We start from the raw sequence: 16,393 nt of genomic DNA on the forward strand, positions 1-16,393 counted from the left end.
GCCCGACTTGCTCAAACTAACCCCCGGCAGCGCGCTGTAGGACTGATGATCAAATATTTGGCTTCCCGAGATAACACGCCCCGATAGCGCCGTTTCCTGAGCCGATTTCATTCTACGTGTGTAACTTGCTGCGAAAACGCGAACGGAGCCAGGACAACAAACTCACGCCCACGGGCGCCGTGTCAACAGGGAGATGATACCGAAGCCCCCCGCTGGGGGCGCGGGGCAGGGAAGGGGGCGCGGGGGAGCGGGGATCAACCCTCGTGCTTCCAGCACCGGATAAGGTTCCCTGAGTTCCCGGGTCGCCATTGTCTGTCCTAATAATAGCGAGAAATCAAATAGTGCAGCGACTCTCAGCTAGAAAAGGGTGGGAGGTTTAGATGCCAAAATAACTTCAAGAAAGTTTAAATTATACTAAGCAGCCTGTTAGAAGGAGGCAGCTCCATATGTCCTGATTTAGAACAATCTCCAAGATGTATGAGGTGGAAAAAAGCAAGGTGCAGATCAGTGAGGTTAGTATGTGCTTGTATATCATCCGTTCCCCCTGGAAGAAGATACCATGAACGTGAAATACATTTTATGGGGGGGGTGGGTAGCACTGGAGCTGGGGCTTAGGGAGTGGGAGCTGGGGTCTGAGTTTTCATTGTCTGCACTTTTGTCTGTGTGCCTTTTTTTTTTTTTTTTTTACAATGTGTATTTATGACCTACACCAGAACCTAAAGTAAAATTCCAAATATATTTATAAAAGCGGGGCTCTGTAACCATCCTGAAGCTGGGGGTTAGCCAAGGCCCTTTCTCTGGTGAGGGATTTATGGTATCTAATGCTCTCTTGGGTCCCCGTGACTCTCACTGAATGCAGCAGGTCCCAGGGGTGGCCCTCAGAGCTAGGCTGGGGTCATTAGAAAGGTGTATGTAAACCCTGGCTTCTGTGGAAGGCTTTGCAAACCCAGTGCAGAAAAGCACCCTGTTTATATGGATGAGCCTCGGTGGTCAGGGCTCCCCCCACCCCAGAGAAGGACTAGGCTGCTGACTGAGCGCCTCTGGGAACCTTGGGGCAGGGCTGTTTGCTCTCCCTTGGTGGTGGGAGCGAGCTGGGACTTGTTTGGGAAGGCCACAGCTGGGTGGTTCACCTCCTCTGGCTGAACACACACCTTTCAACCCGTTAGCCCCATTTCTTTCATCTTGAAAGGACAAAGACCGGCTTGTCTGAGCCTCTTAATCAGTCGGGCTGGCTTTGGGCTTTGTGGGACAGTCCTGACTTTCTCAGGTCTTGCTTTCTGGAACATCATTCCAAATTAGATGGCAGAGTGCCTTTTAACAGAGTGCGCTGACCTTGTTTTCTTTCTCTCGCCGTCCCTAAAACTCGAGGTAATTAGTTGGGTGAAGACCTGGGCTGCAGTTTGGCAAGACTCCTCCTGTAGATGCTTTAAGGTTGGCCTTTAATTTCTGCTGAGCAACAGCACAGGAGTAAACCGCCCGTCCCTTCCATTCTGTCCAGGCTCCAGAATTTCTCCATGGGAGGGGCTTGGGGGTGGCAGCCGGGGGTGGAGGGGAGTCTGTAGGAGACTAATCTGGAAGCTAAGTTTGCAGAGGGAGCACATGGTTTTTCCTGGGGTTGCAAAGCGTAATTGATCTGTAACATACCAAGTTTTCTAAAGGTGCATTTAGTCTCACTTTATCCAAGCAGAAGAAAATGTCATTTGTCCCTATCAGACCATTAGTGGGTATCATGCGGGGGACCTGGGGTGACGTTGGGGGGCTGTGGGTGGAGAAGCTGGCGATCTCCACCACCCTCTCCTCCCTCCACTCCACACCGCTGCTGCCCTGCATGCCGGGGAGACCTCTGCCTGGATTCTGAAGGCTTTTGCAGACCCAGTACATTACTCTTGTGTCTGCAGCCAAACCCGGTTTTGTTCGTCTAAGTTGTTCTCCTTGGAATTCTAGCTTTTTGCCAGGCTGAGTGGGGTCTAAACTAGAGAAGGAGCTGGGAGAGAATGTACAACAAAACCAGGTGCTGAGATTGAGGACTTCAGACCCCACCTTATGACAAAGACCAGCCTGTCTGATGAACCCCCCCCCCCCCCCCTCCCGTGTAACGCTAGCTGAGCTGCGAGGGAGACTCACATCTCAGCCTGGGCCCCTTCGGTTCAATGGCGAGATTTGTAAACTGGTTTGGATTAACAAGCCCCTGATTCCTCTGTGTAGAACTTAAGTTTTTGAATTCAAAACAGGCTACCTTCTCTGAAGTTGTCCCCAGGCAATGTGAGTTCTGCAGACAGAATCCAGCCAGAGCCCCCTACCATTTTTTTTTTTTCTTTTTGCCTTTGGGGAAATCCAGCGGCCCCTTTTGGAACCTTCAAAAGAAGCCGGCTGGCATTAGGGGTGTATGATGGGTGTTCGTCTCCGGCCCAGGTTATGAAGGAAGCAAATTTGTTGAATCTTCGGAGCTGAATTAAAAAAAGGAAAAGGCTGGAAACCGGTCATTATTGGACTCCACGTCTCAAAGTGGCTTTTGTTAACGCAGCCAAAGAGCGGGGAGAAGAAGGCTGTGCAGTTTTTTGCTTTATGCCATCTGGCTGTCCTTTTTGTTGACAAGTGTTTGGCATTAAGATCTCTCCTCTTGCCCCTTAAGAACAGGCCCTACCACTGTAGACCATTAGAAAAAGATTCTGTTACAGTTTAAAAATTTCCTTCAGGGAGTGCTTCGAGAAGGGAGCATGGGCTGGAGGCATTTGCAGCTGTAACCTGGCTTGTGTTAAAATTTGGAAGGGGCGGATCCACATTCCAGCACTTGGAGCGCAGGCCCTCACTGGTGAGCAGCTGGAGGTTAATATAGATGTCACACAGGCTTTCCCCCTTCTTTCTAGCTTTCTTTTCTTGTTTGCTGCAGGGTGTCCTCACTCTAGGGCTGCACCAACAGCTGTGTGCTTCGGAACCCTCGCGAAATCGCTCCCCTTAAACCTCCTTTTCCTGCTTCTTAAATCACAGATCTTCTCCCACCCCCGCCCCCCACCCCTTTTCCCAAGGATATACGTGCCCCGGACTTGAACTTTCTTGATCTTCTTTGCATGCCCTTCGGGAATCCAAGCAGGTTGAGGCCGAGCCCTGGGTGCCAGCCTGCTGTGGCTAGTTTGGGGTTTTGATTCCGGGGCTCTGCTTTGGTTGTGGAGTGGGGCGAGGGAGGTGGCCCGGATAGATTGATTTCAGGACTGCAAAGGGACGATTCTGTGAATGCCCAGAGAGAAGAAACCGCTTCTAAAGCACAGCTCTTGGGACGCCTGGGTGGCTCAGTCGATTAAGCGGCAGACTTGGTTTCGGCCCAGGTCGTGATCTCACGGTTCGTGGGTTCAAGCCCCACATGGGGCTGTATGCTGACAGCGTGGAGCCTGCTTGAAATTCCCTCTGCCCCCTCCCGCCCCGACACCCCTCACCTTCTCCCCCTCCCCGCCATCTCCCCATAAAGAAATGAACTCAAAACACAGCTCTTGTGAGCTGTGGATCAGGGGCCTTTCATCCCGTAGTAGGGCTCTCAAACCCCTGCGAGATAAACCCAGCTGGCGTCCGATCCCCTGATGGCCAGAATGCCTGTGATGTGAGCGAATATCACATGTCCGCTGAACTCCGAGACAAGTGATGACTTCATTCCGGGGAGAGTCCCATCTAAGTTGATTGATCACCCCTATCGCTTTAATATCTTTTTTCCCTATTGGGTAAGGTCATATTTGGCCCATTGCAAGCATCACAGTGTCCTAACGCTCCCCCAGTCCCCACCCTCCCCAGCCTGCCCATCCGTTTTGCCAGATGGATATTTTGAATGGAGGGCCCGAAGGGCTGGCCATGTTCGTTTCTTTGCAGTCACTCTTCAGACCTAGCTGGGGGCTGTCGACACACTGTTTCTGGCAGGCTGCTGCATCACTTTGCCTTCATGCCGTCAGGCAGTGTCGCGGGGGTTCGGGCGCAGGCAGGGATGCGTGGGACCTGTCATGTTACCGTCAGAAGGAATGCAAAGAAATGCCGTGAAAACGTGGTGGTGGGAGAGCAACGCAGCTGTGTATACTTCTTATAAAAGACTTAAGTCCCACTGGTAAAATCAATATATTGAATTGCATGACCCTCTGCTTTTAATTAGTTTAAATCAAATGTGCCGGTGCCATTTTGCCTCCTCTCGCCTTCATGGGGCGAGGAAATCCCAATATTTACATAGAAACTGTTAATTTGTGGTGAAAATGATGGCACATTTAGCTTCACACACCCAAATTGCTCAGACTTGATGGATCCCAGAGCAACGTGACGTCACCGGGGCGCGGGAGCAGGGCAGAGGCGGCCCCAGGAATGCGGGGTCGCCTGGACCCTGGACGTCGCGCGTGCAGGTGGGAGCTGCCGTGGGTGCGGGTGCCCGGGGAAGCTGGTCTTTGAAGCATTTGGCCGGTTCTTACCCGGTGAGCCAGAACTGGTGAGCTTGACCCCGTGCGTCATCTAAAATCTTTCCTCGTGAGCATTCTTACAAAGCTGTTCAGCGGGCACTTGCCTTTCTGGTTGTTTTGCGTCCTTGCTCCCAGCATGCTGGGTCTTTTGTACGGGGCAGCTCAAGGCACAGTACTTTATTTATTCCAGAGCTTCAGATGCTTTTCTTTCCAATTCCTGAAACAGTTTATAGAGGAAGGGGGGGGGGGTTCTTTCGCTGCAAACGATCCCGTGTATGATCACGGCTATTATGTGAACCATTTGCTATTAGCTGTGTGTTCAGCTGCAGTTGAATTCTGGGTTTTGCAGCAACTGGCATTTGACAAATAATATCTGACAAAAATGTGACTTGGTATTTCTTAATATGGAACAGATATTTTTTCATATATTTCATAGTTGACCTCCCCCCCCCCCCCGAAAGATTGCTTGAACCCCACGGGGAATGACGCGGTGGGTGAACACCGGGGGCCGGCCGCCGCGTGTTCTTCCCCTCGCCAGAGGGGAGTGTTTATGATCTGGGGGGTGGGGGGGGAGGACATCAGGAGCGCAAGAGTTTGACACTTACTTATGTGAAACTCAGAGCAGCATGTGCAATGCGGCCTTTCAACATTTGTAGCAGAAGGCATTGTTGGGAGCTGCGCAAAGCCTTTGCTGATCCGAGTGGAGTGGATTGAATTAATGACAACTCTGAGCACCAGTTTTAGGGTAATTGCTTTATTGTTTTGGAGCCAGGGTGCTTATAATCCGGTTCCTGTACAAACATGTTTAACGTGTGTTAATGCATTTGCAAACCAGAGCCTCTCAGCCCAGCCCTGCTTTCCATTAATTGATGTCGGTAGCATGGTACAGTGTTTCAAAGGGCTGGCCAAGTATAAACTGTGTTTCCAATTTCCTTCCTTTCCTGTGTTTGGAATGCCAATGTTAATTTGTTCCCTTGCGGGAGAGGGGGCTTCCAACTGCAGCTTTCTATAAAGGGCTTCACGGTGAAGGTCTCCAGCCCTTGCTGATGCTTGGGGCTGCCTGGCCAAGTTTCCTGACACTTTGCAGCTAATTCTGGGTGATATATGGAGTGGGGGGTTGGGGGGCTTCACTGCCTTGTAACGGAAGTTCTCGGTGACAGCCGAGGGTGTGACTTGGCAAGGGAGAACGGAAAGGCATCCGCCGCGATTTCTCTTTAGACACAGCTTAAACCCATGTGTCTGTTTCCTCTCTGGTTGCTGTGTGACCTTGAACAAGTTCCTTAACATCTCTGAGTTCGTGTCCTCGTTTTGTAAAGCTGGGTAACGATCCCCTCCTTCACAGATCCTGGCGAAGGCACAACCCTATCACACACGTGTAGAGCCTGGCACACAGTAGGTGTGCACGAAACGGTGGCTCTCGTTTTTATCGTGGTGGCCACAGCCCTACTCATTTTGCTATATTGGTCTCGAGGTGAGGTTTTTAAAAAAATTTATTTCTTCACGTTTATTTATTTTTGAGAGAGAGAGAGAGAGAGAGAACATCAGTGGGGGAGGCGCGGAGAGAGAGGGAGACACAGAATCCGAAGCAGGCTCCAGGCTCCGAGCCGTCAGCCCAGAGCCTGACGCGGGGCTCGAACTCACAAACCGCGAGATTATGACCTGAGCCGAAGTCGGACGCTCAACTGACTGAGCCCCCCCAGGCGCCACCCCCCCATATGTGTTTTTTAGTACTTAAAATATTTAGGTTAAGCCACCCATGTTATTTTAAAGATAGCAAGAAAATGGCCCCCAAAATGTGTGTGTGTTCGCACACACACGATTTCCTTCTTTCCGAGATCGATGAAATTTGAATGAGCACACCAAACTTCTTTGAGGATAAACAGAGCATAATGCTGACTATTTCTCTTGCTTTTAGCATCTATGGCTATTTAAACATTTTATTTCCAGGGAAACTAAAACTTGGGTGAAGGTATATGGGAACTCTCTGTACTCTCTGTGCAACTTTTCTCTAAGTCAAAAATTATTCCAAAATAAAAAGTTTTAATTAAAAAAAAAAAAAAAGCCCAGCACTGAACTATTTCTTCCCACCCCTTCTGGAAGATGGTCAAAGTACAAATTGTCTTTTCCTTCAAGGGAGCGACAAGCCCAAAGCATTCATTAACAGAACAGCACAGCCTCCCCACTCTTTATTGGAGCAGGTGCGAGGCTCCCCCACTCCCCCGGCTGGGGTGAGGCTGCAACAAAGCCCTGTGTGGATTCAGTGCGTTTAGAAGCCTCTGGAGACCCTGGGACGAAAGAGAACGTCTCCAGGGCCCGAGACGAGGGGTGGGCTTAATCACTCAAGGCTTCCCGTAAATTCCCTTCAGCTCTTTCTACACTGCTCGAAAAATCTGACTTAGTGAGTATTAGGTTTCCCTGCATCTTTGAGGTCACGTGTTATTCTTTCCCATCTTTATCTCCCCAGAGTGGCTTTCAAGTTCCAATCTTTTGTTGTCTGGCTTAATTAAATTTGGCTGTGAATAAAAACTTGCACTGTTTCCAAAATCGAGGACTCGCATGTTTTTTAAGCACTGGAGTTAGGCCTGTGCTGTCTTGTCATGCCAGCCTCTCTCTTGCTTTTATGTAGTTTGGGAAAAAAAAAAAAAATCTAAACACTTAGCGTGACGGTCAGCTTAGACTGGTTCTGTAATGGTCCCGGTGCTCATCTGCCCCGGCAATTTAAGGCGGCCAACAGAGGCAAGCAAGTTATTCTGTGGTTTCAATGACTTGTGTTTGGCCTTTGATAAAGGACTCTTTTCTTGACCGTTTTTTCAGACATTCTTACTATTTTGTTCTTGCACTGTCTTGCCAAATTCTCATGGCACAGGAGGTGATCAGATATTGGCTGCTTGTATGCATCAATGAGTTGAAGATGTTCTAAGGCAGCCTCTTTTGAATTTTTTTTTTTTGCTTTTGCCTCCCCACTTGTAAATTTCTGGGTCGACGCCCTAATTAGAAATAAGTCCTATTGGGGGCGCCTGGGTGGCGCAGTCGTTTGAGCCTCCGACTTGGGCTCAGGTCGTGATCTCCTGGTTTGTGAGTTAGAACCCCACATGTGTCAGCCTGTGTGCACAGAGCCCGCTTTGGATCCCCTGTCCCCCGCCCTCTGCCCCTCCCCCGCTTGCACTCTCCCCCCAAATAAATACTAAAAAAAAAGAAATCCTACTGTTTTAGTTTTTTTTTCTTTTCTTTTTTTTACCTTATAAAACATATCTAAAATATAAATTTAAGGAGGAAGGCACTAAAGGTAAAAACATGGGGCGCCTCGGTGGCTCAGTCGGTTGAGCGTCCAACTTGGGCTCAGGTCATGATCCCGTGGTTCGTAGGTTCGAGCCCCGCGTTGGGCTCTGTGCTGACAGCTCAGAGCCCGGAGCCAGCTTCCGATTCTGTGTCTCCCTCTCTCTCTGCCCCTCCCCTGCTTGCACTCTGTCTCTCTCTGTCTCTCAATAATAAATGTGTTTAAAAATAAACAAAAAGAAAGAAGACCCTAAAGGTAAAAAAATGCAAAATTCTGATGTTAATTGATACACATTTTAACTAATTGATCATTATTAATTAATACAAAATTGCACTTTTATTTAACGAGACACCTGCACCTAATTTTGCTCTCACGGGTGAGTTCATGTTGTTCGATAGAATTTGATGGCTTTCAGAATCGTGGCCCAGCAGTTCGGGATCAGCGAGCTAAAGGCCTGGTCCTACATTTTTATTATTTTGGCCCTCCATTTGCCTAATCAGCATAAGTGCAGTTACCACATGATAACAGAGACCGCAGTCTTGGTAGGCTAAACCCACAGAGGTTTGTTGTTCTCTTGTATTAAGTTTGGCTCCATTGTGGCTTGGTAGACGCTCCGCGCCTTGGCCGGGTTGGCAGGGGGCGCAGGTCCCCTGGCTGATGGGGCTGAACCCTGTCCGGTGTCACCTGTTCCCAAGTCGGAGGGAAAGGCTCTGTGAATCGTGCCTGGGCTTTGACAAGTGAATGCCCCACTTCTCACATGTCATTGGTCAGAGCTGGTCACGTGGCCACAGCTGACCCAAGGTGGGCGGGGAACCTAGAACCCCAGCTTAGAACCTGGGAAGTGCTGCACTATGGTGGGAAGGCTTTCTCCCAGGAAGACTATGGCAGTGGAAGAGAGGAACTGTTGGCTGAAACACGATCCTCACTTTGTATTTAAAAAAAAAAGTTTTTTAGGGGCGCCTGGGTGGCTCAGTCGGTTGAGCGTCCGACTTCGGCTCAGGTCATGATCTCACGGTCCGTGAGTTCGAGCCCCACGTCGGGCTCTGTGCTGACGGCTCGGAGCCTGGAGCCCGCTTCGGATTCTGTGTCTCCCTCTCTCTCTGCCCCTCCACCTCTCGCTCTCTCTCCTTAAAAGATAAATAAACATTAAAAAAAAATTGAAATGGCTAAAATGGTGAGCTTTAGGGACGCCTGGATGGCTCAGTCAGTTAAGTGTCTGCCTCTTGGTTTCGGCTCAGGTCATGATCTCATGGTGTGTGAGTTTGAACCCTGTGGTTGGGCATGGAGCCGACAGTGGGGAGACTGCTTGAGATTCTCTCTCTTCCTCTCTCTCTGCCCCTTCTCTGCTCATGCTCTGTCTCTCTCTGTCTCAGAAGTAAATAAACATTAAAAAAAGATTTAAAAAATGTTTTTTAAATGTTTTTATTTATTTTTGAGACAGAGAGAGACAGAGCGTGAACAGCAGAGGGGCAGAGAGAGAGGGAGACACAGAATCTGAAGTGTTTTTATTTATTTTTGAGACAGAGACAGAGTATGAGTGGGGGAGGGGCAGAGAGAGAAGGAGACACAGATTCCAAAGCAGGCTCCAGGCTCCAGGCTCCGAGCTGTCCGCACAGAGTCCGACACGGGGCTCGAACCCACGAACCGTGAGATCATGACCTGAGCCCGAGTCAGACGCCTAACCGACTGAGCCCCCCAGGCACCCCAAGATCCTCGCTTTTTATCTCATCCACCAGTTACGCAGAGATTTTTATCAGAGCTTGGCTAGTAAATTTCCACCTTCCCTGACGTCCATCAGTCCTTGAAATGTACTTAATTATGATTGGAATATTTTCCCCACATCCCGGTGGATCCCTCTAGCCTCCCCCAAGTGCTTGCACCCCATTGTGGAGACCAGTGTTTCTAGAAGTTTCTGCATCACTGAGGTATTGACATGGTTCAACAAGAAGAACCACTTCTCTCTCTTCCCACTTGTAAAACGACTGACCTCTTTAGGACTTGTCTTTCAGCAAAAGCACGCTCCAGCCTCCGTCTGGTTCCTGACCCAGAGAATCAGGAGCCTGATTCTGGTCCTGGCTGGCGCTTGTCTGGCTTGTGCAGAGTATGACTCTGTCACGAAGTCTTGCCCCGAGTGGGGGTGCTGCCTTTTCTGCCTGGGCCTCAGGGCCACTTCCTGTAGTCCGGGTGGGATCTTGCAGGGCTGAATGTAGGGACTGAATTCAGAGAGTCCTTCGTCAGCTAAATACGCCACTGAAATAAATCCTAGTGATAAAGGACACCATCGTTTTGTAGCAGCCGTGGGGCTCTTACACCCCTCTTTATCGGGCTTCTCATTTAATTCTCTCAACATTCTGCAAAACGAGTCGTTCCCCTTTTATTAGGGAGCAGGAAGGTAAAGGGGCCCCAACTTGCATCGCTAGAAAGCTGTGGGGTTGAACGTAAAGCAGCGTACTCTTTTCTCCTCGCCCCATGGAGGTATGTGAACGGGGCTGGGGGACACGCAAGGGGAGTGGTGTTGGGCCACCGAAACACGCTGAGCCTTGACCTTAACTTTGTGGTTTGGTGCATACCTTTTTCTGTCATCATCTATCCTGCTTATGATAACTCCCTCCTCCCTCTCTGGGACCTCAAACAAACTGCCAGGGTGGAGGGTCCCGAGTGCCGTGTACCGGGGCTCCTACATGCACCCCACTCCCCTTGGATGGTGAACTTCCAGAGGCAACTAAAGATGGGTATTTAAAAATTTTTTTGGTGGCGGGGGGTGGGGGAGGGGCGCCTGGGTGGCTCAGTTGGTTAAGTGTCTGATCGGGTCATGATCTTGCGGTCTGTGAGTTCGAGCCCCGTGTCGGGCTCTGTGCTGACAGCTCGGAGCCTGGAGCCTGCTTTTTTTTTAATTTTTATTTAAAAAAAAAATTTTTTTAATGTTTATTTATTTTTGAGACAGAGAGAGCATGAACGGGGGAGGGTCAGAGAGAGAGGGGGAGACACAGAATCCGAAACAGGCTCCAGGCTGTGAGCCATCAGCACAGAGCCCGACGCGGGGCTCGAACTCACGCACCGCGAGGTCGTGACCTGAGCCGAAGTCGGATGCTTAACCGACTGAGCCACCCAGGCACCCCTGGAGCCTGCTTTCAATAATTCTGTGTCTCCCTCTGGCTCTATCCCTCCCCCGCTCATGCTCTGTCTCTGTCTCTGTCTCTCTCTCTCTCGAAAATAAACATTAAAAAGTTAAAAATAAAAAATTTTTTAAGGTTATTTGTTTGAGAGAGATAGACACAGCATGAGCGGGGGAGGGACAGAGAAAGAGGGAAAGAGAGAATCCGAAGCAGGCTCCACGCTGCCAGCACAGAGCCCCACGCAGGGCTTGAACCCACAAACCATGAGACCGTGACCTGAGCCGAAACCAAGAGTCAGATGCCCAACCAGCTGAGCCACCCAAGCGCCCCTAGAGATTGGTATTTTAATAGCAATACCTCAAGACACTCTAGAGAAGACTAGAATCACCAAATGCCTAAATGTCCACGAGCAGGAGATTGGAGAAATAAATTTGCAATCCGTTTATTTATAAATTTGTAATCAACCAGAAGGGAACGGAAGGACTTCTTTCTTATGTAGCAATACAGATTCAGAATGATGTCAGGAGGGAAAAAAGCAAGTTGCGGGAAGATGTTTAAAGGTATAACCATTGGACACTGTGTCGAACCACACACACTCAGGAGGGGGCACCAGGTCATACTATGTGTCGTCCGTGGGTCCATACGTATGAGGTCACACCAGGGGCACTCCCAGCAGCTGCCTCTCGGGAGGCAGGGAAGGAATGCGATTGGGGAGAAATTTCAAGTAAACTCCAACGGTTCCTGTCAAGTTTTCTTTCTGTTAATAAGAAACCGTTAGGAGGTACAGCGTATCCCGCATTAGATCTTGGAACAGAACGCGGACATCAGTAGAAACTGATGCGATTTGAAAAACAGTCTGGAGTTTTCGTTAATAGTAAATAAGAGATGGGCACTGGTGCTCGTTTCTTCGCTACGACAAGGGTCCCATGGTCCTGGGGGATGTTCACGCCAGGGGAAGCTGGGTGAGGGTGTTCGGGAACTGCACCAGTTTTGAGACTTTCCTGGAAATCTAAAATTATTCTAAAAGAAAAACTTTATAACAAAGGAAGCAACCACGATATTAACTCTTGGTAACTCTCTATTGTGGGTGTCTGGATATTGTTACACTTTGCTCTGCGATCTTTGTTGATTACATTTTTTTTTCCAGGCCCCAAGGACTCGGGGAAACCCTCCCAGAGAGCCAGTCTTAAGAGAATGTTCGGGGTATCATGCCCCAAGGGCCAATAACTAATCAATCCACAGACCCACTAGCGCGACAGGGACTCAGCTGGCAAATGAAAAGCCTGTGCAGCTGTGCCCTGAGACCTTTAAAACTCTTTCTGCCCCCGTTCATAAGATGCCCAATGTGCAGCAGACATTCGTTTATGAGCGCGAGAGACAGGGTTGGGGGGGGTCATGTTAGGTCTCTCAGCGTTCCTCCTGGTCCTGAACTTTGTAAAACGCACCCCCCGCCCCCACCACCTTCCCCTTTCTCAGGTTCCCTTTTCTGATTGACTTGACCTAACGTTTGTTGAGAGAGAAGCCCTTAAAAATGGCAGTGGGGCCTCAGAACCTTCCAGGGCTAGTAAATGTTTATAGGGTAGAGGCACCGGTTGGTCATTTCCTTTAGGAGGAAACAATAAACGAAGCTACTTGCCTTATACCTACTCGAACCCTGGGCTCCCCATTGTCTTAATATACTTGGGGGAGGGGGGGGATGGGAAAGGGGGTCCAGAAACCTCTCGTGGCCCAGACGCCCTGGGAACTGGGCGGTGCCTTCTTTGGGTGGATGTAGGGCAGGGTTTCCCAGTCTTGGCACTCTTAGATTTTTAGCCAGACGGCGCTCTGTGGTGAGAGGTGCCCTGCGTGTTAACAGGGTGTTGGGCAGGCCCTGGCTCCTCCCTGCCAGGTACCCGTGGCACTGCACCCCGAGGCGTTTTGTGTCCAGACATTGCCATTGTCCCCCGTGTGTGGGGGGGGGGGAGTTGCCCCCAGTGGAGAACCACTGGTGTAGGGTACCTTTCCTCAAAGTTAGAAACTGATTTGAGAGCCTTTGCTTCGAACCCGTCGGCCCATGGCGGTGAATGGGCGAAGCGGCATTTCTAGACCGATGGATCATTTTCCAGTCGAAAGGAACACGGACTGCAACCAAAATGTGAGCCCTCTCATGGGAGCACAGCGCTGCCTGGGTCTGAAACACCCTGGGGACAAAGAGGGAGGTCACATCTCTACAGAGTGGCATCATCTCCCAGGAACCAAAGTAGTTTTGTTTTGTTTTGTTTTGTTTTCATACTTATTTTGGGGAGAGCACAAGTCGGGGAGGGGCAGAGAGAGGGGGACAGAGGATCGGAAGCGGGCCCCGTGCGGACAGGCTGACCTCAGTGAGCCCGATATGGGGCTCGAACTCACAAACTGGGAGATCGTGACCTGAGCCGAAGTCGGACGCTTCACCGACCGAGCCACCAGCTGCCCCACCAGAGCATTACAGTGACTTGTGCTCCGTGATGCTGAAAGGCTATTAGATGCACACTTAGAAGTGGCCCCTCTCAGAGGCATTGGGGTAAAAACGTCTCTTACCAGGTGACTGTCCTCCTCTCTCGGCAGGTAACTTAGGGGGTGTAGCAGAGAGGTGGTGTTTCTACATCCGCCGTAGCCCAAAAGCTGATTGAAGCAGGGAGACCTGCTGGCTTCCGGCCACGGCCCACGGCCCACATCTGAACCTCTGTCTGTTTTTGCGTAGCCTGTGAGCAAGAGTGGTCGTTACATTTTTTTGAGTTCATTTTTTTAAAGTAATGTTTACACCCGACACGGGGCTCGAACTCACGACCTCAAGATCAAGAGTGGGATGCTTTTCTGGCTGAGCCAGCCAGGTGCCCCGGTTTTTACATTTTATTTTAATGTTTATTTTTGAGAGAGGGAGAGAGAGAGACAGAGCTCGAGCAGGGGAGGGGCAGAGAGGGAGGGAGACACAGAATCCGAAGCAGCTCCAGGCTCCGAGCTGTCAGCACAGAGCCCGACGCGGGGCTCGAACTCGTGAACCGTGAGATCACGACCTGAGCTGAAGTCGGACGCCCAACTGACGGAGCCCCCCGGGCGCCCCGGTTTTTACATTTTTTTAAAAAGCAAGACACATAATCCAAAGAAGAAGAAGGCTTCGTGACATCTGGAGATTAGAGGAAATCCAGGTTCCGGTGTCTGTACGGTTTGCTTCGAACATGCTCGTTCGCTTACGTGTTGTCCGCCTCTGCTTTTCCACCGCAGCGGGAGTGGAGTCATTGCAACGGAGTCGATGTTCTCCGAAGCCTTACGGTGCTGACTCTCTGGCCTGCTGGAGAAGGTCGCTGACCCCTGCTTCCGGCTGCCCACACCCTCTACCTGGGAAGAGCTAAAAATGAAGCCTGAGTTTTACGTGTCCCCCTTTGTCCCTCTGCAGACGACCAATGACCCAACGCACCCCGTCTCCTCCCGGCTGTTCAGAGGGGCCCCTCTGATTTAAACGGATTTCTCCGCCGACGGCTTCTCGGCATCCGTCACGCCAGCCATGCGTCGTGCCTCCGTAAGAGATGCCGCGGCCCAGCGCATGCTGCTTCCTGAATTCGCGTGATCCTAGTAGCCTCCTCCCCGTGTTCTGCTTGTAAAAACTTCTACGGGCGCCAGGGTGGCTCAATCCGTTAAGCATCTGACTTGAGCTCAGGTTATGATCTCACAGTTTGTGGGTTCGAGCCCCGCGTCGGGCTCTGTGCTGGCAGCTCGGAGCCTGGAGCCTGCTTCGGATTCTGTGTCTCCCTCTCTCGCTCTTCCCCTCCCCTGCTCAAGCTCTGTCTTTCTCTCTGAAAAATAAACATCAAAAAAAACATTCTCGTAAAACATCTCCGGTGGTAGTTAAGACTGGTTCTGGGGTTGGACCTTAGGAGTCTAAATCCCAGTTCTGCCACTCGTTAGCTTTGTGACCTGGGGCAGGTGATTATACTCCGGTCCCCGTTTCCTCGTTTGCGTGAATACTGGCACCTGCCTCTCGGGCAGCTGGCGGGACCCCCTGGGCGGAGGAGAGAGGAGAGCTGGGCATGGTGCCTGCGGGGCATTGGATGCCCAGGAACGTTAGCTGCCGGCAGTGACGGGCTCACTTGCCGGGCCAACGCTTGGGCCACCCGGAGCGGGCTGCCTGTGCTGGCCCCCAGCGTGGTGCCTCTGGGCCCCCAGGGCGGCGGGACCCTCTGTCGGCTTGTGCCGAGGGTCACAGTGGGCTGGACGCTGAGCTCTGCAGGCTTGGGGCTGACGGTGGTCCCCCCCTTAGCCGCGATGACCCCCCGGGAAGCGGAGAGCCCGTCTGAGTTAGCCGGACGTGAGACAGACCGGGAAGCTGGCTTTCTTATCGCAGATCCTGTTATCCCAGAAAGTCACCCCTTGCTGACTCCGATCCCTACTGATCGGTGCAGAGTTTTAGGGAAACACGGAACCCCCAGGCCCAGTCTGCATGTGCCGTCCAGCTCAAGGCACAGACAGCCCTTTGGATTTACACACTTGGCTGTGGGCTGGTCTACTCGTAAGAGATAAAATTAATTAATTAACTTAAAACTCACAGTAAAATTGTGCCTTTTTTTTTTTTTTTTTTGGCTTTGGTTTTTTTTTCCTGAATGCCACTGATGTCACACTTCGTGGGGTGGCATTTCTTGTGTCCCCTCATGTTTTTATTAAAAAAAATTTTTTTTTAACATTTATTCATTTTTTGAGAGACAGAGACAGTATGAGCAGGGGAGGGACAGAGAGAGGGAGACACAGAATCCGAAGTAGGCTCCAGGCTCCGAGCCGTCAGCACAGGGCCCGACGCGGGGCTCGACCCCACGAATTGCGAGATCGTGACCCGAGCTGAAGTCGGACGCTGAACCGACTGAGCCCCCGGGCGCCCCTGTGTCCCCTCGTGGTTTGATACGAATCCCTGATACTTCTCCACCTTAAGTGACCCCCCCCCCCCCCAGCTGTTAGCATGCTTTCCCACATTCATTATCACATGTGAGGCCAAGTGGGGGTCAGGCTTGGCCACTCACTTGTCTGGCTTTGGGGACAGCAGGTCCGTGTGGCTTTGAGTCCCAGGTCGCTGGTGTGTGACCTCAGGCAGGTTACTGAAGGCACCCGGGCGCTCGGGGCCTCGGTTTCCACCTTAGTCAGTCTGGGCCATCACAAAGGGCCACAGACCGGGCGGCTTAGACCGCAGACGTTTGTTGTCACAGGTCTGGAGGCCGCAGGGCTGAAATGAGCCTGCCAGTGTGGCTGGGTCTGTTTTTCTCTCTGGCTACACGTGTCCTCTCAAGGCGAGGGCCGGAGCCCCGGTCACCTCCCCCTCGTATGGGGACGCTGACTCCTGCCTGGGGCCCACCCTCACGGCCTTCTCTAAACCCAATCCCTCCCCAAGACCTGTCTCCTGATAGCATCGTTTGGGGGTCGGGCTTCAACACGTGGGTTCGGGGGGCACGATTCAGTCCACAGCACTTTCCCCGTCAGGTGGGGCGGCTGGGGGCTCGGGGCCACAGAGACCGAGTGAGATGGTAATGGGGAACCCTCAGGAAACGAGGGGCTCCTCCTGGAGCTGCCCTGGGAGC

At 51.3% G+C, this 16,393-nt stretch overlaps 1 protein-coding gene across 1 annotated transcript in view; it reads left to right on the forward strand.

Moving 5' to 3' along the window:
• Positions 1-16,393, forward strand: part of BMP7 (bone morphogenetic protein 7) — a 91,039-nt gene that overhangs the window by 1,817 nt on the left and 72,829 nt on the right. The window lies entirely within an intron of this gene.

This window comes from Panthera uncia (assembly GCF_023721935.1).
Source record: "Panthera uncia isolate 11264 chromosome A3 unlocalized genomic scaffold, Puncia_PCG_1.0 HiC_scaffold_11, whole genome shotgun sequence".
Lineage (NCBI taxonomy): Eukaryota > Metazoa > Chordata > Mammalia > Carnivora > Felidae > Panthera > Panthera uncia.